Below are 24,511 nucleotides of genomic sequence, written 5' to 3'. Positions count from 1 at the left end.
AGACAGGTTACTCTATCACGAATGTGAGAGATATCTCGTCTGCCTTACTGCAAATGCCATAGGATATTATGCATTTTTAATCAGGCGGACGGGATGTCTGTCACGTTTGTGACAGAGTAACCCACGAGTCAACTTTAAATCAGGCCCTAAATTGCCATTTAGAAAATAACACTGATGAAAACTGTCCTCAATGCTAATTCTCTCAATAGGTCCTTTTTCTGGAATCATTTGCGTTTCATCCATAGGCTCCTGAACCCTTTAGTAAAGTTGTAAAAAAACGGATTGCCCCTCTAAAGATGCATTTAACTGCAATGCCTCTGATTGACATTTTTCTACTCAGAGGGAAGAAACACTCAAGCCTAGAGATAAGGCACTCGATGTCAGGGTATGTTTGGCTATTGAAAAAGTCAACCCCCTACGAGAACTACCATTACAGGAAAAGAAAACAAGTTACTTACCTGTAACTTTGGTTCCCCAGTATTGGTAACTTTCATAGATTCCCATGCTTTGTATCATTCCCCGTCGTCGGACTGGGAGTCTCGGTAATAAAAAATACCATAGTAGTAGGTACAAAAGAGAAAGGAAAGGCCTAGGCCTCATTCCCTTTTGTAACATATCAGCCTCTTTTTGTAAAAGAGCCTAAACTCTAGGCATCAGCCAATCAGAAGAGCCTCACCCTTAGAACCTTCCTGAAGGAACCTCAGAGCCTCAGATTTTCGTAGCCGTTGTGTGCTAGACACCATACTTGCTGAAGGTTGAGCTTTCCCCGGGGAGGTGGGTGGGCGCATGGGAATCTATGAAAGTTACCAATACTGGGGAATCAAAGTTACAGGTAAGTAACTTGTTTTCTTGCCCCAGTATTGGAACTTTCATAGATTCCCATGCTTTGTATCAGAATAGCAAGCAGTAAACCTCATAAACACATTTTGTAAAGAAGTACATCATAACATTAGAAATGAAAGAACAAAATGTGTTACACATGGAAGGTGGGATAGAAAGGAAAGCTCACCAATCACATGAAGAGGTTCCTCAGGACAGCCTGGCCCACTGCTGCGTCATCCTGTTGCAATGACTCTAAGCAGTAATGCTTAGTGAACGTGTGCACGCTGCTCCAGGTAGCAGCCCTGCAAATGTCCTTGATATGCACCCCCGCAAAGAGGGCTGTAGAAGATGCCACTGACCTCGTTGAGTGAGCACGGATCCTGCCCACCAGAGGTTTTCCTGCTATCTTGTGGCAATGCAAAATAGCAATCGAAATCCATCTTAAAATCCCCTGTTTGGACAGAGGAAGACCTCTGTTCGGACCGCCGAAAGCAATGAACAACTGCGTAGACTTTCGAAAGTCCTTGGTCCGGTCAATGTAGAATTTGAGACGTCGTTGTAAATCCAGAGTGTGCAATGTTTTTTCCGCTGGAGTGATGGGTTCGGAAAAAATGTCTTTAGAATCACTGGCTCATTTAGGTGAAAGTCTGTAGGTACCTTGGGGATGAACCTGGGGTTCGTCCGCAAAATGACTGTGTTCTTTTTGAACTGCAAAAACGGTTCCTGGATAGTAAGGGCCTGCAACTCCCCCACTCGCCTTGCGGAGGTGAGGGCCAAGAGCAAAGCTAGCTTCCATGACAAGAATTTCAGGTCTGAGCGGTGAATCGGCTCAAAAGGACCTTTCATAAGTTGAGCTAGGACTAAGTTCAAATGCCACGTCGGAGGAGGAGATCTCACTGGTGGAAAGAACCTGAAGAGACCCTTGAGGAATTGCTTGACAATTCTTGAAGAGCATAGCGAAGGACCAGAATCCGATCTTCTGAATCTCGAAATGGCCGCCAAGTGGACCTTGATTGTAGAATGGGACAGATTAGACTTAGCTAGCGAGAGTAGGTAAGGCAGAAGTTGATGGGGTTTTGAGGTGAACGGATCAACCTTTTCTTTGTTGCACCAAATACAGAACCTTCTCCATTTAAGTCTGTATGTTTTGTTTGTTGAAGGCGCCCTTGCCTGGGAAAGGATGTCCTTGATCTCCTTGGAAAGAGGGACATTCATGTATTCTCGCTGGTCAGGAGCCATGCCGTCAGGTGGAATGACCTTGGGTCTGGGTGCCAAACCTGTCCTTCGGACATTGTCAGGAGGTCCGGAACAGCCTCCAGACCTATTGGAGGAACTAGCGATAGCAGATGGAGCTCGGTGTACCAAAACTGTCTCGGCCATGCCGGGGCTATAAGGATCAGTTTGCATGGCTCCGTCTTCACTTTCCTGATGAGGCGTGGAATCAGGGGAATTGGTGGAAACGCATAAAGAAATCTCCCCGTCCAGGCTATTGAGAGGGCATTGCCCAATGAGCCTTGATGGTGGAACCTGCTGGCGTAGGCTCGACACTTCTTGTTGGTTGGCGTTGCAAATAGGTCCACCTCTGGTGTGCCCCATGTTTGAAAGAGCCGATCTAGAACCTGTTGTTTCAGCTCCCACTCGTGACTGACAGAAGTGAGTCTGCTTAGTCTGTCGGCGCCCTCGTTTAGCGCCCCTGGGAGGTGTTCCGCCTTTAGAGAAATTCCGTGAAGAATTGTCCATTCCAGAATCTGTTGAGCCTCTCGCGACAAGGGAAGTGACCTCGTACCTCCTTCCTTGTTCACATAATGCATAGCCGTGGTGTTGTCCGTCTTGACTAGCACCTGTGAACCCTGGAGACGTGGAAGAAAAGCTTGAAGCGCCAGCCTGATCGCTCTCAGCTCCAACAGGTTGATGTGTAGCTTTTGGTCGCTTGGAGACCAATGGCCGCTGATCTGCAGATCCTGCATCACTGCTCCCCATCCCTCCAATGACGCATCCGTCATCAGTATGTGAGGTGATGGAACGTTTGCGAAGGATAGACCTTGGCATAAATTGTCTTGATGCGACCACCAAAGTGCTGCCTCTTTCATCTCCCGAGTGACAATCACCTTGTCGTCGAATGATCCGCGGACTTGCTGCCACTGAAGGTCCAGTTGTTCCTGCAGGGGACGCATCCGCAATCTGCAGTGCGGAATCAGGGGAATACATGATGACATTACCCCTAGCAGCGACTTGTAGCTGCGGACAGAAAGACACTTTTTCTTCGAAGGCTTTGAGCCAACAGTTGTAGTTTCAGTATCCTTTCTCGAGTAGGATAAGCCCTCGAGAGCCTTGAATCCAACACTGCTCCTAGGAACCGTGCTCTCCTTGAGGGCACCAGCACGGACTTGTCTCTGTTCAAGGTGAGACCCAGATTTTGGAACAGATTGGTGCAAGCCTGCACCGCGTCCTGCGCCAATGCTCTGGTCGGGGCCTTTAGTAACCAATCGTCCAGGTAAGGGAAGACCTGGAAGTGGTTCTTTCGCAGAAATGCTGCCACTGGTGCCAGCACCTTCGTAAAAATCCTTGGAGCAGAGCGAAGGCCGAACGGCAGAACTCTGAATTGAAAATGGCTCTTGGCTACTGTGAAGCGTAGGAACCTTCTGTGTGCTGGGTGAATCGGGACATGGAAGTACGCGTCCTCCAGATCGAGCGTGGCCATGAAGTCCCCCGGGCTGACCATCTTGAAAACGTCCTGTAAGGACACCATCCGGAAGGACAGGGAGATGAGATAGGTATTTAGCTCCCTGAGGTCCAGGATGGGGCGCCATGTTTCCAGCGTCTTTCTTACCAGGAAGAATCTGGAATAGAATCCCTGGCCCTGTTGGTTGGAGGGGACCGGCTCTATCGCCCCTTTGCGGAGCATTTGTTGGGCTTCGAGTCTTAAGAGATGCAGATGTTTTGATGGAATTACTGCCGGGGGCCTGGGTGGAGGTACTTCCATAAATTCCAGAGTATGTCCTCGTCTTATGATGTTGAGCACCCAACGGTCCGATGTAATTTGGGACCAGTTCTGAAGGAATTTTGATACCCTGCCTCCAACTGAAGATCTCCTGGAGGAGGGAACAGTAGGCAGAGACAGGAGGCCGCTATTGGCGTTTGGACGAATCCCGTCCACGGGCAGCCTGCTTGCCCTTGTTGTAAGGTCTTGAGTAACCTGAAGATTGCCCTTGTCTTTGCTGGTATGACTGGCGGTTTGGTTGGTATCCAGAGCTGTTCGAAGAATAACGCTGCTGATGCTGCTGGTATGAACCTCTGTAACCACCTCCTCTGCCTCTCGCACCTCGAAACGGAGTCATGCGATACTGGAGGGTTCCCAGCGATCTAGCTGTTTCGGTATCTTTCTTGATCTCCTGAAGAGTATCATCGATCAATTTACCGAAGAAGGCCTCGCCATCAAAAGGCAGATCAAGGACCTTGTTTTGGATTTCTGGTCTGAACCAAGTCGCCTTCAGCCATCCCTGGCGTCTCAACACTGCCGCCCCTGCCAAAGCACGAAAGGCCGTTGTGGAAATGTCCATGGCACAGTCTATGATCTCCATAGAAACTGCCTCACCTTCTTGCAAAGTCTTCTTTGCTTCTAGCCCTGACTCCGGTGGAAGTTGTTCCAAATATGGAGCTACATCGCACCATAACTGGCGATCATATCGTCCCAATGTAGCCAAAGCATTGGCGGCGCGAATCAGAAGGCTAGCTATTGATGAGAATCGCTTGCCCGTGTTATCCAGCCTTCGTCCATCCTTATCAGGAGGGGCCGTCAATGGAGCAGAAGGGTTCCGTGACTTCCTTTGCGCTGCCTGCGAGATTACAGAGTCAGGCTTGGGGTACCCTGTTAGCGCTGCAGGTCCATCTTCTGGTGCCTTATATTTCTTATCCAAGCGCGGTAGCACAGGGACCACCGTCGCTGGGTTTTTCTTTGCCTTCAAACCTTCCTCCCATAAATGATCCACAATCGGAATCGACCTTGTCGTCTTACGGTGAGTTTCTTTAAAATTGTATAAGAAACAGTCCGTCGTTTGAGCTGGCATTACCAATTTAAATCTTCCAGCTGCTCGTTCCATCAGCTGATGAAAACTGCCGATGTCAGCGGGAGGAGAATCCCTTAAGTCCTGATGAGGCGAAGCCTGATCCGGGATGATGTAATCATTGTATTCATCACCGTCCTGATCTGAGTCATGATTAGCATCCGATGACACATCATCATCATTGTTCTGATCCCCATCCGGATCATCGGTTGGCTCCGATGTAGCCTGAGGCACTGGCCGCTGCAGTTGAGGAGGAGTGAGTATCGGGTGGATTGGAGGCACCACAGATGCGTGGCTCCTCAATGGTGATGACGGAGCAGATCTACGGGGTACTGGTCTGTCAGCTTTCGACTTGTAGTCATGCAGCATCTTGTGCAGGTCATACAGGAATGTTGTCGGAACTGAGACCATGTCTTGTGGCTCATAGTTCCTAGAGTGGGCCGTCTGTTGATATTTGCCCCCGCCTTGTACATATGCCTCCTCTGAATCTGTGTCCTGACTCTTGATGAGAAGCTGAGATGGACTATTGGCATAATCAAAAACATCCTGTCCGTCACCCTCTGAGTCCTCCTGGTCCAACAGCATAGTGGGTGGTAAAGAGGTCACCCTTCTCGGGGACGTCATCTCAGGCGTGATTCTTGTCAAAGAAATCGTCACACGTCTCTCCGCAGCCAGTATCGTCTCCGTCGGCGCAGGAGAAATCCTCATCGACGATATAGGAATCACTGATGTCGTCGTCGTAGACGCCACCGACGACGAGCCCGCCGTCGACGTAGATATGGTCGTCGTCGTCGATGCACTCGTCGACGACATGACCGTCGTCGATACCGTTGTCGACGACCCTGCCGTCGTCGCCATCGCCGTCGATGATGATGGTTTCTTCGTCGACGATGTCTTCGTCTTCGTCGACGATGACGGTGGTACACTCTCCGTCGACCCTACCGTCGACGAGCTTTTCTTCGTCGACGACGGAGGTTTCGTCGTCGACGCTCCCGTCGACGAGCCCGTCGACGGGGCCAACTGTATCTTGGGCTTCATTTTCGTCGTCGACGGAGCCACCGTCGACGAAGTCTTCGTCGTAGAGGACTTGGAACTCCTCTCTGAAGAATGTGAGGAGGGTTTTTTGAAGGCTGGGTCTGTCTTCTCACCCTTAGGAGGCGAACCCAGTTCTGCCTTGCCAGTCCCACTGTGGTGAGGGGAACTTCCTGAACCCCGGCCATCAGACTCCCTGGGGGTCTTCTTTGAAGCCTTTAAGGGGCGCCCCACAGAGGAAGAGGGGGAACCTCTACCCCTTTTCACTGACCTTCTTGAGGAAGCAGATGACGCCGATACTTCCTCATCACTGGAAACTCCATGTTTCCTTTCCTTCTGCCTCTGCAGCCATGTCAAAAGTCTTCCAGCCCGATCTCTCAAGGTCTTGGTGGAGAGAGTGCGGCAAATCTTAGTCCTCTGCCTTGTGATCTGGATAAAGGCAGTAGATGCAATCTTTGTGTTTATCCTCCACAAAAAGCCTCTTCTTCCCACAGGTGGAACAGGGCTTGAAAAGGGCTTTCTTCTTCTCAACCTCAGACATCTTGAAAAAAGAGAGAGTTTGCTGAAGAAATCTGAAGAAAATCCTGAAGAAATAACTGTAGAAATGTTTAAGAAGAGTTGAAAATAGAGCAGAGCTCAATGGAGACTCCCTTGCACAACGTGCGGTAGAAAATCTGAGGCTCTGAGGTTCCTTCAGGAAGGTTCTAAGGGTGAGGCTCTTCTGATTGGCTGATGCCTAGAGTTTAGGCTCTTTTACAAAAAGAGGCTGATATGTTGCAAAAGGGAATGAGGCCTAGGCCTTTCCTTTCTCTTTTGTACCTACTACTATGGTATTTTTTATTACCGAGACTCCCAGTCCGACGACGGGGAATGATACAAAGCATGGGAATCTATGAAAGTTCCAATACTGGGGCAAATAGGTTTTATCTCCCAAGCTGCTATCCCTGTGCTATTCATCTGCTCCCTAAGGTGTGACCAGAACACTTGTCTATAGACCACTTTTACAGAGGGTGTAAAAATAGGAGAAGTCTATTTCTGGAAATGGGCATTCTTTCGTTTGAGAATAGACAGACACCCTCTCTGAAGAATAGCCTAAAGTCTTCTACAATGTCTTCTTAGAAACTGGGGTTGTTGATGAAAACGGGGCCATATTTCTTCTGGTTGGAAGAGAAATCCACCTTGAATAACACTAGTAGGGAAATAGTTATAGGTTTCTTTATGGTGTGTTTTCGGGAGGCAAGATACCCATCAGTCCCTGAGAGACACTTTGTATACTTGTATGCAGAGGACATTCCCATAAAGCCTAGAACGGGGTTCAATGTTATACAGGGGACTCCGTGTAGAGGGAAATGTTTCACCCAGTGCCCCAGGCCAAATTAGCTTTTTAGGCGTGGCGTAAGCCAAGATCTTTAGATTTTATAAATATATATCTCTAATATGCTTACTTAGAGCTGCATTCAGCCAGTACTCTTCATTCATTGGTCTGCTATTGAGTCATTGACATTTTTCTTTCGCCACAACAGCATATAGTATAGGGCAATAGTTCAGCCCACTTCAGCCAATGTTAACTTCACTGTGAGTGACAGCGTTCTGCCCTTTCACAAGGAGCATGCCAACACACATAAAGTACTTGTATTACGTGCTAGGGACTAGTATGGCAAAGTGGGCTTTTAGAGAGCAAAAATATATATTTGCTTTTAGCCAATATTTTTATAGACAATTGAGGGCCCTGCAGCCTCCCCGACAATAAAGTTTTGCATTAACCATTACAAAACAAAACAAGCATTGGCAAAGCCAAAAGGCTGGTATCCAACAACAGACCTGTTGGCTTTGCCAATGCTTTTTTATTGTTTACTTTTATTCTAATTTGACATAACATGCAATACAGAATGACTATAAAGAACCATTGGTAAACACTGAATCACCCATAAAAATAGTATGCGTCCTGCTGCAGGTATCATTGTCATCAATGTAAAGGTAAGTAGTTCTGTTTAGAATATTTTGGAAAATATGCTTTATTGGTACTCTTCAGGGATCGTTATATGCGTTCTTCAGTTATCTAAGTCGTTTCTTCTATTAAACAGTGATTTGCCGACACAACCCGAACGGTTAGGCCTGGATGCACATGGTACACATACGGGAGCTCCTGTTAGGACAGTTTTGATAAAATGAGCTGTGAGTACATAAAAGATAGCAATGACAATAATGGGTAATCTACAATGTAGCTCGACTGTGGGCTATGGCACACTGAGGTGCTCATGCATTTGTTCAAGAATTATATAAATGTCAGTAGTATGGAATAGCATGAATGTGTTCTTTTTATATTATGGCAATGGTTAAAACTATTCTACGCATGGTAATTGCATTTCTGATGTTCACATCTAAAGCTTCTGTACGCATACGTGTCATCAGCCATGTTTAAAAAATAAAAATGCCAATAAAGATATTTAACCAAAAAAAATCAATATAAAGGTAAGTATCTTCATCTGTCTATGAAGGTCCAAATAAGCGAATGCATAAAACGTTTCCCCGCCCTGTTTCATAAATGTAGCAGTTTTGGCATTTCAAATAAATGTTCATCTTATGAATGATCTTGACAGCTATCCCAAAAGCATTCTCCATCTTCTGACGTAGCTGAAGTTTCAAAGGCTCAAAGGTAGCTCTACTGGGACAACATACCCCATTTAATTTATATTTTAATTACTTTGAATGTTGAAATACTATTGCCATCGTTCCTTGGGGAAGGCTGCAGTAACAGTCACATGAAATGCTGTGCAGTAACTTGAGATGCGACCTGTTAAAGGGAGCTATTGGAACATCAACTTTCTCTGGCTCAGTTACAGCGAACTCTTAACATCTAAGTCTGTTCCTCTATCAAAATAAAACTGGTAAATTGAAACCTCCAATAAAGTTTCTCTAATAAAAATTTCCAAAGATCCAACAATACGCGCTTCATTGGGGGAACAAGAGAATCAAGATAGGCGCAAGTTGCAATGGTGTAATGGTAAATGAAAACATCATATTAAGGAAAAGCAAGCCTGGCCAGTACCACGTGTGAAAATAGAAATGTAGAAATTTATTTAGTTTTGATGTTTACAACTGCCTCCCAAAAGCGTTACTGTTGCAAAAGTGGCACACTCTCCCCCGGTCCAGAACTGCATAATGTCCTCCATTTTTATTTTTTCACCTTAGTGTATTTGAAATAAATATCAAAACTATTTTCCTGTTTAGCAGTGGGATGTTTTAACTTTTCCTTAAAGAGAGAAACATCACCCTCACACATTTGAAGGCATACTCATTATTGGCAGAAATGCAAACTTTTCAAATGGGCAAGGGAGGCTGATATCTAGGCAGGAGTGAATAGAAGTATTCGAGATCGTTAAGCGCTGAATTGCCACCTTTGGACACTGTCCAAGAAGAAACGTACATATCTTACATCTCTTAAAGCGTTCTTTCTTGCCTCCTCTTTTGAGAATCAGGCTGAGAGCTGGCAGCTTTACTGCTATTTATGTGTTCGAAAGTGACTGTGCAGCTTTCTGCTTTGATGTATCCCTTTCTAACTGTGAAACCATGAGCTGGGCACACCGAAAGGTGTAGCAATGGACTACCTCTTCCTGACATTAGTGCGAATTTTCTGGTTATGATCAATGACATACAGCATTAAATATGTCAGGCCTAAACCTCGGGTATTGCCTGAGGTAGATACAGTATTAAATGTTTACTCCATGAAATCAATAATACAAATATCTTGAACCAGGCTTGTCTTCCCTGCAGCACCACAGCAGACAGGACACTGACCAACAGCTCTGCTCACTTCCAGACGAGTGGCATCTACCAAGGCTATGTGAGGACTCCATTTGGGACACCAGGTGCTAATATTTAGTTTGCAAGCGGAAAAGTATCCAGATATGCAGCAGTTCCCTCCTCCATGAAATCAATGTAGAAAGTTAAACATATTGTCATGTTTCATTCTGATTTTGCACTCAGCGTCTAAAGTTTTGACAGATGTCTCCAGGTCGTGTTGTGCCGCTACAGGCACCACATTATAAGTTACAAAGAGCCAGTAGGGGTGAACATAGAGGGCCAGAGTGTAACACAGTTCCTCATGCAGTTCAATGCAAGCACTTGAGAAGAGGCGGCAGAATACACTCCAACAGCCAATAGCATTAGATGACACCTGAAACCTCCACTTGGCTGAGCTAAGACATGATAGACAAAGTCTCAAGCCAAGAGGGGTGCAGGCCGAAAGCACCACTCTATGTATATTGTTGCCCATGGGTCTGTTTAACAGCAGCACTGTCAAAACCCAGATATAAAAATAAGCTGAGAAACTATGAATCAGTTACATATACTGATCATCAAACAAATATCAGCTTTGGCAAAATTCCTGGTGGAGTCGACATATGTGGACTTCTACCGGAAGCTCTGTGGCAGAAGGACTTGGAACGGTGCTTCTGAGATCGACTGAAGTCTAGACAGTGGGTCAGTTGAGGCAGCGGGTAGCTTGGGGCTCCTTAAAAAAAATGCTATTTTGCCATATGTAACCTCAAGGAGAGCACTAATTTGCATACTCCTGCAGGCATCACACACACTGACCACATCTTGGCTTTTGATACTGTGCCATCTGGTAACCTTTCCACGGTGCAGATATCTGTCTGTGATGAAGCAGAGCAAAGCTAAAACGGTACTACAGAATTCTCAGACATGTTTTTGGACTCTCTTGGTTTCATTTAACCTTGAACGTCTAACATGAATTTCCAAATATAATGTACAATAAGTAGTCCTGGTGGCATAAACAGCCAGAAGATTGTAAGAATAACAGTTCTTAAATTGAGAGACTGACGAAAGAGACGAAGGATCTTCTTCTTCTTCTGAATTTTTCATAGAGGCCTCCAGTGGATGGCGAATGACTTGAAAACTAAGAACACTGTCAATGCCACCATGTTGAATGTGACCAAAAGAAAGACTTCTCAATAGGTCATGGATAGTACAAATGCCTCTGTCCTTTTTAACTAATGTAAATATGAAGATTATAAAAGAAACCTGGAAGAGATAACATTTCACTGAATCTATAAAAACAAATCCATAAATTTTTTAGCAAAATATATTTTTGGTGAAATATGAAGGGTTATACTGCAGGAAGCAAAGTCTCCGCCTTTGAATCAACGCTAACCACTACTAAGTTTGAAGGAGGGCCTTTGGCATAGAAGAAGGGAAGGACAGTCATACTTAAGCCAACGCAATATCAGGAGATACGAGAGAATAGAAACCTTAATCGGATCACGTACTCGTGATTTAAGAAGAGAGTTGGGAGGCTTTAACGTGGAGGTTAAAATGACATCTGAGAAATGAGCATGATCTGAAACCAAGGTATTAATATTGAGGAGTAACTACAATTGAGCAATACGACTATTGAATGCCACGAAGGTGGTGGAGAGCGTTACGAGAGAGAGCGAGGTGTTCTATCCCAGAGGAGCGCAATACGAATGCAATCTGGTTATCAATTCTTAAGCCCTGAAGAAGCCAAGGATGCTTTAAATTAGCATGACGAAACACGTGTTGGCTGCATTGGAAATTGTTCATATGTGAAGAATTACCCCTGTGATTGTTTGAATACTTGGATATAAGAATCTGTGCTGTACCAACAGAAGAAGTTTTGATTGCTTAATACTTGGATTTAAGAATCTGTGCTGTGCCAACAGAGGAACCTTGAATTCCGAAGAAAAAAGAATAAATTAACGGACATTGAACTTTGTATACGTGAAATTTGTATTATTAGGATGCTCAGGGAGGATTTAAGTTTAGTTTATTGATGTACTCATATGTGTGGGTATAAGTGGGGTTGTTAGGGTAACCAACCCCTCTCCCATTTTGAGCACTGTTATTTACTTGTGGGATTAGGTACTTAAACCCAAATTGGAAGTAGAGCGCCCTGTCTTAGACCTGGTTACCTTAAGTGCAATATTAGCCCACAGGCTTCATTTTGAAGCTTTTTTTTGCCTCTCCGCTCCTTTAAAGGATAAAGAGCTCCAGTAAGAGGATAGGGCTTGAAGTAGCAATGCAATTAAAGAGGCTTTCAACATGCTGACATCTATTGCAACTGTTGGCAGTGAAACGTTATATTCAACCCTGTCAACAGGGTTGTGGTGTATCATGTCAAACCTGAGTGGAACACCAAGACAAAGGAGTGAGCTTGGGAGTCAGCTAGGCAGTAGAGGACACTACCATGACTTTAATTGTATCAGTCTTCTCTGCTTGGGAACGTTTATGGGGGCAGCATCAGTGACAGCATCAGCAAAGTTAGCAGAAGAAAGTGTTGTTTTTGCTTTTTCATAAAAAAAAGAAAATTATCCTAAATATTCTCAAAGGGCCTATCATTCTTCTTCAACTCCATCTGAAGAAACACTGACTGCCTAAGAATGAAAACTGGAGTTGTAATTTGTTGAACATCAAAGCCCCCACTATTATACACTTTCATTCCAACCTGATATGCTATTTTTTGGTTTTATATAGCGCAAACTTGACCCAGAGGTTTCAGAGCGCTGTATATGAGCACCAGTTGTGTTACAGATGGACACATTCATTTTGTTAGGCACGGGTAGATTAAGTGATTTGCCCAGAATGACAGGATGTTGAGCGCCACTGCTGAGACTTGAACCCGGTTCCCCAGCTTCGAGGTCAATCGCTCTATCCGTTAGGCCTGAATTCTCTCAACCATTCTTGGTTTCCTTTACCAAGAGAGTAGAGGCAGACTAAGCAGGATCTTTATTTATTCCAACAATTTCATATATCCATTGAGTGATTGTCAGAGGTTAGTCATCACAACAAAACCTCACTGATCCTTGGGGAACCTCTGTCCAGGCATTCAGCATTCAGGACTGTATTCCACTAAGTGCCTCAAGGGTTTAACTTGTGTGTGCCCGCTTTCCGTTCCTCCGGTGCATTTTGGTATTATAGATGGGGCCACAGACACTTGTGCAGCCTCTTCTGTAATGTAGATCGCCCGGAGCAACATGTCCCATCTCAACAAATGACATTCCATCATTGGCATGGGATTAGGGACCAATACAAATGAGAAAACAGTCTGTACCATTCCATATTACAGACACAGGAGCAGAGAAAAAGAGCTGTCAGGGGTGGACAGACTGTGTACCACAAAGAGGTGCTGCCTGCAAACTAAAACGTGGACCAGTGGTACAAACAACCGGTCTACCTCTCACTAATGCACTGTCCCAAAGCAGAAGCAGGTTTGCGGCAGCACATTAACTGTAATACAGCACATTGTGCTGGTCTGCACCTGATGCACCCATTTAAATGTGCAACAGGCACAAACAGGGACATTGTCCACTATATGTAACACGGGTTATGGTGATCGAAATAACCAAAGCAGCACTCTAAAGCCACGATTAAAATGACCGACTCCAAATTCAGCATGGCCTGGGTGGACTGAAATTCCTTCGTCTATATGGGCATAGATATCTTGTGACCTTGTACCGGATCGGGATTAAGTAAATGCAGATGGGTCTGCTTAACTTTGAATGAAACGCCCCTAGTCCGAAAAATAGCTGTCATCACCTTAGAAACATCAGAGAAACCTCCAGAGGATTAAAATGATTCTGTGAAAAGTTCTTCTGTTTTACCTGCTGAAACAAATCAGGGTGTTTCATTTGTAGGTGTTTTAACATGAACATCGACGGTGTCTACTGAGGGCACTCTCAGAAATTGGGATTACAATGATAAATGGATGGAGTTCGGGTGGTGGGCAGCTGCAGGCACAGGAGAGAAACACATATCAAGCTCTGCTTCGGAAAGTCTTGGCGAACAACTGAATAATAGAAGATGCAGTTAACACAGAAGGGTCATGACTGAAACCGAAGTTAAATGAGGGTGAAGGTGATAGGACAGCATTGCTGATAGTACCAAATACAGGACGGCTTCATGAGAACTCAGTAACAAAGACAATGCTGGAAGAACTGACTTTACAGAGGTGGACCCTTGTGCCAAGTATCAATTCATATCTTTTATTTCTTTCTCCTCAAAAGTTCAATATTAGCCAAAAGGCCAAGATTAGTTTTCAGGTTCTCTCACCAAATCCTAATTAAGGTCTGATGTTTTACATCGTGGGGGACAACCAAACCTCTCCCCGTTAAAAGAGACTTTGCAACAAGGCATGTAGTATGGGTTTTTAGCCTTCTGACTTCTGTATTTCCGCTTAAATACTTTCAATTACAGTTTGTAAAAAAAATCCAGATGGGTCGCATTGAAAATGGAAGTCCTCCTCCGGCCCTATTCAACGAGGTGCCTCAGACGTGACTGAGATTCAGAAAGGGCCGTTCGTGTACCATGCTCAGGTAAGCCTTTGTCTCTCTGGTGAGGCAGCCATGCGGCTGCTAATTAGCACTAACTGTTGTGTTTTTGTGTGCAGTAGCATCATCCACTATGTGGACGGTAGTGCCACGGCCAACCGAATAAACAGGCTGCTCAGCAACCTGCCAGATTTAATGCATCCCCTCCATAATTACCTGGCTGAAATTAAAAACGACAACGTAGAATCCATAGAAAAGTGTTTCCCGATGTATTGACCATGTATTTACCACAGTCATTTTTGTTTTACATTTCATTTTTCTATTCTTGTTTGTATTTCATAGATCTATAGTCACCACCTGCCATTTTCCTATATGTTTGTGGTTAGTTCACACTTGCCTTTACACTGTGTAGAACTTCCTTATTTTGTCTTACTTGTGTGTACATTTATTAAAGTACTAGCAGCCCGTCCCGACGTTGTCCGGGTATGAAATAGAATGTGTGTATAGGCAATGGTAATTTATTTTAAAATCTCGCGGTAGAGAACATTTTTAGCATGAAGTGTTACAATAGTTAGGCATGTGTGTGCAGATACTGTGTGTACCTCGGAGTAAGAAGAATTAGCAGATGTCTCTAGTGTGTATGTACTCCACTTCCGTAGGTAAGCGTCTGTGAAAGTGCATTCAGTTGTAAATTTCGTGTCCCCGCAGGCACGCTGAATCGCGTCATCCCCCGCTTGAGGCCCGGCTCAAGTTTTGTTTGATGTTGTGCTTGTGGTGTAAAGTCGTTGATGCAGAGAGTTGAGTGGGTGACAGCGCGCGCTGGAGACGCTGCGTGTGTGGGAAAGTGCAGTCAGTTCAAAGGTTAGTGTCCCAGCAGGCGCGCTTATTTGCGTCATCCGCCGCCTGAGCCCGGCTCCAGCCCTGGTTGATGTTGTGCGCCTGGTGTCAATTCGTTTATGCAGAGAGTTGAGTGTGTGACAGCGCGCAGGAGATGCTGCAGTTAGTGTCCCCACAGGCACGGTCCTTTATGCAGAGAGTTGACTGGCTGACAGCGCACAGGATACTGTGCAGTTATTGTCCCCGCAGGCACGATCAGTCGCGTCTGCCCCCGCCTAAGCCCCGGCAATTTCCGCGCCCAGTGGCCATGCCCCTTGCTTCCGCGCAATTGCCGCACCCATTGGCCTTGGCCACGCCCCCGGCCCAACGCACACGTTTGTTTTCCACACGCCCTCAAGGCACCCTTTTTTTTTTGGGGCTGTGTCGCGCGATTGTTGCCGGTTGTCGCGCCCATTGGCCACACCCCTTGCTGCCGCGCAATTGCTGCGGCCATTGGCCTTGTCCACGCCCCCAGCACACGCCCCCAGCACAACGCACACGTTTAAGGAGCGCTTTTTTTTGGCGCCACGCCCACGCCCAGGCCCACAAGGGACTACTTTGCTGGTAAGGTTCTTTTACCTTTCAAATGTATATGGTGGGCATCTGTATAGCCTATGCCCTTCTGCTGCAACTGCCATTTCCAATGCTGTATTGGGTGTTGGGATTGATGCTGTGGTTCCTGAGATTACCCGCCTCAAAGGTTTGGGCTCTCTCTTTATAATATTAGTATAGATGTCGTTTTCCACATCATCCTTTATTGTCCTCTGTTCATAGGTCCTGTCAGCCTCAGACTCCTATCTTAATGCCCCTTGTTTGTTTCACTCCCCCCTGTCACTGTAACGCAGGGCACAAGTCCTAAAAAAAGAAGTGGGGGGACTAACTTAGTTAATCAGTATGCAAGCGACATAACTGCACGTGACATCACAGGAGGTGACATCAGATATTAAGCCCTCAAATATATGTTTAACATGTCTATCATGAGTACATTGGAGCACATTTCCAGTATACAGGGAAAGCCTCTTGATTTAGGCAGAACATTCACACTTTTGTAAGCTACACATAAAACAATGTTGCCTTTTGTCAGCGCAAACTTCCTCTACCCATAGTGCTTTACGAGAAAAAATAGTGATAATTAAATTATTACAACGCCTCCTCAGGGGTAGTAAGCACTATATTAATTTTATTTATTTTGTGTAAATACTGTCTAAGACCAACGCATCTGACATTGTTACTGTGCAAGTGTATCTTGTAAACAGGGACTGAACCAAGTGGAAAGCTGCCTCTTTAAAGTATGTAAGAAGTGCTAACACAGTGTGAGCCTTTCTTTCCCCTCCCCTGCATTTGCTTCTAGGTGTGAGGCTCCTGACTGCTCCCAGCCAGGAGACTCAAACAAAAGGAGGGCTGATGACCCCTCAGATTCGGCCTTTGTTATGGGCCCAGCAGGAGTTTGAACTAATAAAGCCCCCTCCCAGCCTGCACGTTGTTGTGGATTGAAAGCAGACATCAGCGTGCAGGCGCTGCTGGATGTGTCCCGGTGTTTGCAAATTACACTGGGACTAGTTCAGCACATATTTCAGTGGGGCCCAACTTATTGGCAGGGTGCACGGCAGTCACCCTGTGAAAATAGTGGGTGGACTCGTGCCCTGCTGTAACGTTAATCCTTTTTCACTTTAGCTGTTTTTGTTCTTAACTCTATGTTCAAACGTTTTGGACCCTGTTGTGCCGTTTGCCTCTTCTGTGCCCCACTGCCCGTTTTGCTTTCTCCAGCTCACCCCCTCGCAGCTCCGACTCCCGCCGCTGCATCCCCAGCAGCCCCGCCCCCCTCCGTGCCCATTCGCTGCCCCCTGCCACCTGCCTCCCGCCTCCCAGCTGCTCCTCCCTCCCACCTACCCTTAAATGGTGGCTGCGCTACTGGCGGGCCTAAGGCAAGCCCGTCTGCGCCCGTCCGCGCCCAGAGCCAGAACCCCTGGCCCCGCACCAGCCATGAAGACCGCCTCCGATACAACGCCAGCACCCTCAATGTTCTCAACCCAGGATGGACCCTCACCTGCTGCAAGGCCGCCCCGAAGCGCACACACAGTCCTTTCGCCTGCCAGAACTGCAACTTCTCCTGCATCAAAGACGCTGAGACACCCGCCATGACAGAACACACCCAGCTCCGATGCATCCTGATCAACACCGCTCCACAGGCAAACATGCCGTCGAGCTCTGGGACCTACTCGACACCGCATCACCAGACGTCACCTTCCTGTCCGAGACCTGGATGAACGAAACTTCCTCTCCACACATCGCCATAGCCATCCCAGATGGATACAAGATCGCCCGCAGAGACCGCACCAACAGAGTTGTAGGAGGAATCGCCATCGTCCACAAGAAGACCATCAGGGTCTCTACAAACACCGACGACACTCTCAGCACCGCCGAACACATGCACTTCCAGATCCACATGGACCCCAAGACCACCCGGACCCCGACCACTATTCTGCGATGCCATCGCCGACTTCATCAGCACGCACTGACCTCCACCAACTACATCCTCCTCGGAGACCTGAACTTCCATCTGGAGAACAATGACAGCAACTCTCCACCCTGATAGACAACCTCGGACTGGAACAGCTCGTCACGACGCCGACCCACATCGCCGGACACACGATCGACGCCATCTTCTCCTCAAGCCCACACGTCTCCTTCAGCCACGTCTCCGAACCCACCTGGACCGACCACCACTGCATCCACTTCACCTTCCGGAAACCCGTCGCACATCACCGCACCATACAGATTCCCCTTCGCTGCTGGGGCAAAATCACCGAAGCACAACTACAGACAAACCTCGCACTAAACCCACAGTCCAACCGCTCCAACCCCGACAATGGTGCGCGCACCCTCAGGCGATGGATGGACGACTGCGCCAACACCTTAGCCCCGCTGAAAAGGCAAACCCTCAAAGACACCAGCAAGAGAGCCAACTGGTTCACCCCGGAACTCCTAGCATCAAAGCGCACCTGCCGGAAGTTGGAGAACATATGGCACAGCGAGAAGTTGCCGGGCAGCAGCGCAGCCCACAAAGACGCCATCCGCAACCACCACCTCATGAGGACTGCCAAGAGGACCTCCTTCAAGGACCGCCTCGACAACAATGCACACAACAGCAAGGAGCTCTTCAACATCGTGAAGGAACTCTCCAACCCCAGCTCCAACGCCAACGACATCCCGCCGTCGCAAGCCCTCTGCGACGCCCTCGCCACCTTCTTCCACCGCAAGATCACCGACATCCACGACAGCTTCAACCCCCGGACGACCCTAACAGGCTCCAACATGCCAGACCCACCACACCCCACCGACCACGACCTCCTGACAACCTGGGCCAACGTGAGCATCGAAGACACAATCAAGACACACTATGCACATGACTCCACAACGCAGGGATCCGAGACAAGGTCCTGGACTGGACCTCCTCCTTCCTCTCCGGCAGAACCCAGAGAGTCCGCCTCCCCCCGTTCCGATCCGAAGCCTCCGAGATCATATGCGGCGTCTCACAAGAATCCTCCCTCAGCCCGACGCTCTTCAACGTTTACATGACACCTCTCGCACGCATCGCCCAACATCACGACCTCAACATAATCTCCTACGCCGAAGACACGCAAATGATCCTCTTCCTCACCAAGGACCCCCTCACCGTCAAAGCCAACCTCCACCAGGGAATGAAGACCGTCGCCGACTGGATGGAGGATAGCCGCCTTAAGCTGAACACAGACAAGACGGAGATCCTCATCCTCGGGCCCAACCCCTCAGCTTGGGACGACTCCTGGTGGCCCGCTTCGCTGGGGACAACCCCCGCACCTACCAACCACGCACGCAACCTGGGAGTCATCCTCAACTTGAAACTCACCATGACCAAACAAGTCAACGCTGTCTCCTCCACTGCTTCAACACCCTCCATATGCTCCGCAAGATCTACAGATGGATCCCGACAGACACAAGGAAAACAGTCACCCAGGCCCTAGTCAGCAGCAGACTCGACTACGGAAATGCCCTCTACTCCGGAGCCCCGACCAAGCTCATCAACAGACTGCAAAGAATCCAGAATGCCTCGGCACGCCTGATCCTCGACGTCCCGTGCCACAACCACATCACCCCCCACCTGAGGAACCTGCTCTGGCTCCCCATCGACAAAAGAATCTCCTTCAAGCTCCTGATACACGCACACAAGGCACTCCACAAGACCGGCCCAGCCTAACTCAACAGTCGACTCTCCTTCTACGTACCCAACAGGAATCTCCGCTCTGCACACCTATCCTTGGGTACCGTCTCACGCATCCGTAGAACCACAGCCGGAGGAGATCCTTCTCCCACCGTGCCGCCAAGACCTGGAACACCCTCCCCCTCAACCTACAACAAACCGAAGACCTTCTAACCTTCAGGAGATGACTCAAGACCTGGCTGTTCGACCAGTAGCAACAGCATCCACCCCCACTCCCCACCCTCAGTGCCTTGAAACCCTTGCAGGTAAGTAGTGCACTTTACAAATTATTTGATTGATTGATTGATTGTTTGTTGTGTAATCCCATTTGTGAAGTTTTGTTCAAGCGCTTTCCTTAAGAAATAGGCCTTGTACAAGGACATGTGCTTGCCCATTTAAGGTGGCTTAGAGTAACGGTTTGCAATCTCACAAAAGAATACCTTATGTGAATATGTTGGGTAAATCAGGAAATTGGCTTACAACTCCCAAGTTCCACAGATGTCACCTAATACATTTCTGAAGATTGTTTAAAATCACCATGAAGAGAGGACTATGCTTGCCAGGGCTAGACTGAACATTTATTCCATCAAGCAATTTTCAGGTGGGTCAGAACCTTTGGATGTCTGTTCTTGAAACAAGAGGGCTGCTGCCTCTACTGCTTTCTCCAGCTCCCCAAGGGTAATAACGGTGAGTGCTTTAGGAGACATAGTGGAAAGAGATGTAAACAAAAGGGGACAGACAGATGAGAGAGGAGTAAAGGAGTGGGCTAGTTTTCCAAAACTATGAGAAAGTCCAGCACTGATGCTTGCTCTTACCGATGTGGATCCTTTCCACAACAAACCAGGTACGTTTGCTACATACACCCTTTAAGACAGTGATACTAAAAGTACGGCCCGGGGGCCGCATGTGGCCTACTGACCTTTACATGTACCCCCTGATCAACAGCAGAACTCAGCACTAACATTAACAAGCATTTACAATGCAATGGTCTCGGCATCATTAAAGGTAGAGCTATTGGCATTGCTCATAACATTTTTTTTTTTTTTAAATCATAAATAAATGGCATTGTCATTTACATTGCCAATAGCTTAATCGTTATATAAATGGCATTGTTATTTACAATGCCAATAGCTTAATCGCTCGCAAATGCATGACCTATTGCATTTACACCCACACAGAGCCACACACACAAAGCCACCCACACACACATACAGAGCCACCCACACAGAGCCACTCACACAGAGTCATTCACATAGAGCCCCCTACACAGAGCTACCCTCACACAGACAGAGCCACCCACACATAGAGCCACCTACAAAAAAAGCTATACACACAGAGCCACACACACACACACAGAGCCACACACACAGAGCCACAGAGACACACACACACACAGCCACACACACACACACAGAGCCCCACACACACAGAGCCCCACACACAGAGCCCCACACACAGAGCCCACACACCGAGCACACACACCCAGAGCCCACACACACACCCAGCGCCCCACACACACCCAGAGCCCCACACACACCCAGAGCCCCACACACACCCAGAGCCCCACACACACACCCAGAGCCCCACACAAACACCTAGAGCCCCCCACATACACCCAGAGCCCCACACACACACCGAGCCCCACACACACACCCAGAGCCCCACACACACCCAGAGCCCCACACACACCCAGAGCCCCACACACACCCAGAGCTCTACACACACCCAGAGCCACATACACACACAGAGCCACATACACACACAGAGCCACATACACACACAGAGCCACATACACACACAGGAGAGGAAGCACAGCGAGGGGGCAGGGAAGCAAGCACAGCGAGGGGGCAGGGGAGCAAGCACAGCCAGGGGGCATGGGAGCAAGCACAGCCAGGGGGCAGGGGAGCAAGCACAGCCAGGGGGCAGGGGAGCAAGCACAGCCAGGGGAGCAAGCACAGCCAGGGGCAGGGGAGCAAGCACAGCCAGGGGTCGTAACGCAGCACAAGCACTAACTATCATTACACCACCTTATCAAAAGGAAAAGGCAACGAGGGGGGGTGAGGTGCTCACGCACACACAAGCAACGAGGGGGGGTGGAGGAGCTCACGCACGCAGAAGCCACGAGGGGGGTGAGGAGCTCACGCACGCAGAAGCCACGAGGGGGGAGGGCGGTGAGGAGCTTACGCACACAAGCAACGAGGGGGGAGGGGGTGAGGAGCTCACACACACAAGCAACGAGGGGGGAGAGGGGGTTGAGGAGCTCACGCACGCAGAAGCCACGAGGGGGGTGAGGAGCTCACGCACACAAGCAACGAGGGGGGGGGGGTGAGGAGCTCACGCACACAAGCAACAAGGAGGGGAGGGGGTGAGGAGCTCATGCACAAAAGCAACGAGGGGGGAGGGGGAGGAGCTCACGCACACACAAGCAATGAGGGGGGAGGGGTTGAGGAGCTCACGCACACAAGCAACGAGGGGGGGGAGTGAGGTGAGGAGCTCACGCACGCAGAAGCCACTTAAATGCAGCACTTTTAGTTTCTTATTCATCCAGAAGATGATTTTCATCTAAATGCTTAATATATGCCTTTTCACTCTGAAGCTATGATAAAGGCCCAAATGCTGTTATGACAATACCAGCCCAGTGTGCTGAGCAATAATTTTCACTGCATGTCCCTGTATGCCTCCCGAGAGGTGCACCTCTATGGCACAAAACATGTCATCGTTTAGCAACAGCCCTTACTAAGAGGCCTATAATTGTAGGAGCATGACCCTGCTCACTTTTGTGTGCCGATTTGAAGTGCGCAGTCAGAGAGCTTATGTTGCTGCACAAGACTTCAGATTCCAGTGTTCCCAATCTGTCACCTTTCAGGCACACCTAGAGTAAATGCAGCATATGAGCCTTGAGGGGAATCGTTAAACCTGCGCACTAAACAATCCCCCACATCCCCACCCACAAAGGCATCTGGGAGAGTGTGCAGTCAAACGCCTGCCTGTCTGGGTAATCAATGTAATAGCCTCTTATAGTTGCCTAACAATAAACATCTGTTATTCAGCATCAAGATGCCCCTTTGGGGCTGAACGTGTAATTTACAAATGCACATGTTATGTTATGATCAGGTAAGTCGCTTAAATCATGCGCTATTTGCCCTGTCCTAACCTGCAGTAATTACCACTGCCCATAACTCATAATCAATGGCTCAGATGACTGAAAGCTAGAGGTAGTTTTCTAGGGTGTCAAGCTTATGCCACCAGCTTTACATTCTGCTCTTGGAAACATCTGCACACTTAACTCAGCAAACTTCCCAGCATTCGAATTTGTGACCTGTAGGTTACACCTGTATCTCTGCAACAACCCACTGAGCAGCCTTCAAGGATTCAAACCTGTACCCAGCAGATTGAACAGAGCACACTGCAGCAGAGCTTTTTTACTATGATTGAAAGCTGTCACCTGCGAAATAAACAACTCTACTGCAAGTGTCCTAACCCTCTCAGCTATATTACCACCTGATGTATTGGGCCTTCAGATATAACCATTAAGACACCTCTGGGGATTAGCGTTCCTACTGCCGATATATCTAGGCGATGCGAAGGTCACTGCTTTCAACTCATGGTGAAGCCAGCACAGAGCTTTTCATCCTTCTCAGGCTCATAAAATTAACGCCACTAAGGGGCGCATGCACACGTATTAATGGATGTTGCTAATTCATATGGGCCGTGCTTAAGCTTCGGTATCAAAAGGTGGGAATCAAACAGTGGAATTCTCACAATTGCAATGCATTGTTCTACTTGGATTTTCCATGTGCTATATATTATGCATTTAGGTACGGATGTCAAGAAGAAACGTGCGACACAAAGTGTGGCATTCCTCACTGGTATGTAGATTGATGATGTATGGGTACCTGGAGAAATTGGACTACTTAACATTATAGCAGTAGCAGGGCTTACACAACCCTGCTGCATATCTGCATGCCTTCCGATTATGTCATTGCAGTCAGTAATGGCATTATTATAGAACTGAAGGACCAAGTCCTCCACCCACTATGCGAGAGGCAGAGGAGGGCAAATCTCTCGCAGCATAAGAGAGGCTCACGCGCCACTCCTGGATAGACGATTCTTCTGTAAGGAACAATCGCAATTTATAAAATATTACCCACTGTATACTAAAGCTGATGCTGCCACCAAACGACAACTCGTGGTTGCTAATGGTGATGTGCCTAATAAATACGTAGGTCCTCTGATATCCCCAAATATTGATGGGAGGGTGACACAAATACGCCCAGTTACTATCCCCTAAAAGTACATCACTAGAAGTGACAGCTTCTCACTATAAACGCGGAATATCAAATCACGAAATATTTTCCAAAACTACGAGAAAGTCAACATGGTGACCAGAATGCCAGCCATTCAGAAGATTATTTCAGGGAGCTGCGTAATTGGATATCGGTGTACGCACGTCCCCTGAGGTAAATGGAACGGCGAAAGTAAGGAGGGGGGCCTCTCACTCGGGTGACGCTCAGCAGATAGTGTGTTGCATGAAGTAGTAGTCGAAGCCTGTTATAACTGCACTCTATGCCTGGGAGAGGGGCTGGTTCAAAGGGGTGACTATGCCCGATAACCCGGGGCAGTTTTCTTTCATGCCACTCTCTGCTAGGCTTGCAGGACAGGCGTGTGAACCATCTCTCTTGCTGCAATAAATACCTATACACAGACAAGAGTTCTGCACGGGGGTGGAGGTCAGCGTTGCACCGTGAATAGGGAGGTCATAACATAATTTTAAGGAGGCGGGAGGGAGGGGTGGGGGCCGGGGAGCGGCAGAGCACGACGGAGGAGAGCTGCAGCAGAGGGGGGGGAGGCGAGAGCATGAGGGAGGAGGGCAGAGGGAATGGGGGAGGCGAGCGGAGCGGAGCAGCTCCTAAAAGCAGAAGGGAAGGGAGGCGAGCAGCTCCGAAAACACCACCACGTTTCTCCGAGGCAAGGAGAAAATGCCTCGGAGAAACGCACGGCCATTTTCGGATTCGGGGGCGTGTTTTGCTGTTTTGAGTGACAGACAACGTCACAGTCTAAACAACAGCAAAACTTACGCCCCCAAATCCGAAAAAGACGGAGCCTATTCGGAGGGACGGCTCTCTCCTCCAATGGCTGGCCTCCGTTTAGGAAGCCAGCCAATGGGAGAG

The 24,511-nt window shown here is 47.9% G+C and overlaps 1 protein-coding gene across 8 annotated transcripts in view; it reads right to left on the bottom strand.

The window, feature by feature from the left end:
• FHOD3 (formin homology 2 domain containing 3) overlaps positions 1-24,511 on the bottom strand; it is a 1,303,582-nt gene that overhangs the window by 165,183 nt on the left and 1,113,888 nt on the right. The window lies entirely within an intron of this gene.

The sequence above is a fragment of the Lissotriton helveticus genome, chromosome 4_1 (genome assembly GCF_964261635.1).
Source record: "Lissotriton helveticus chromosome 4_1, aLisHel1.1, whole genome shotgun sequence".
NCBI classification, from domain to species: domain Eukaryota; kingdom Metazoa; phylum Chordata; class Amphibia; order Caudata; family Salamandridae; genus Lissotriton; species Lissotriton helveticus.
This window is presented reverse-complemented; position numbering and strand designations above follow the sequence as displayed.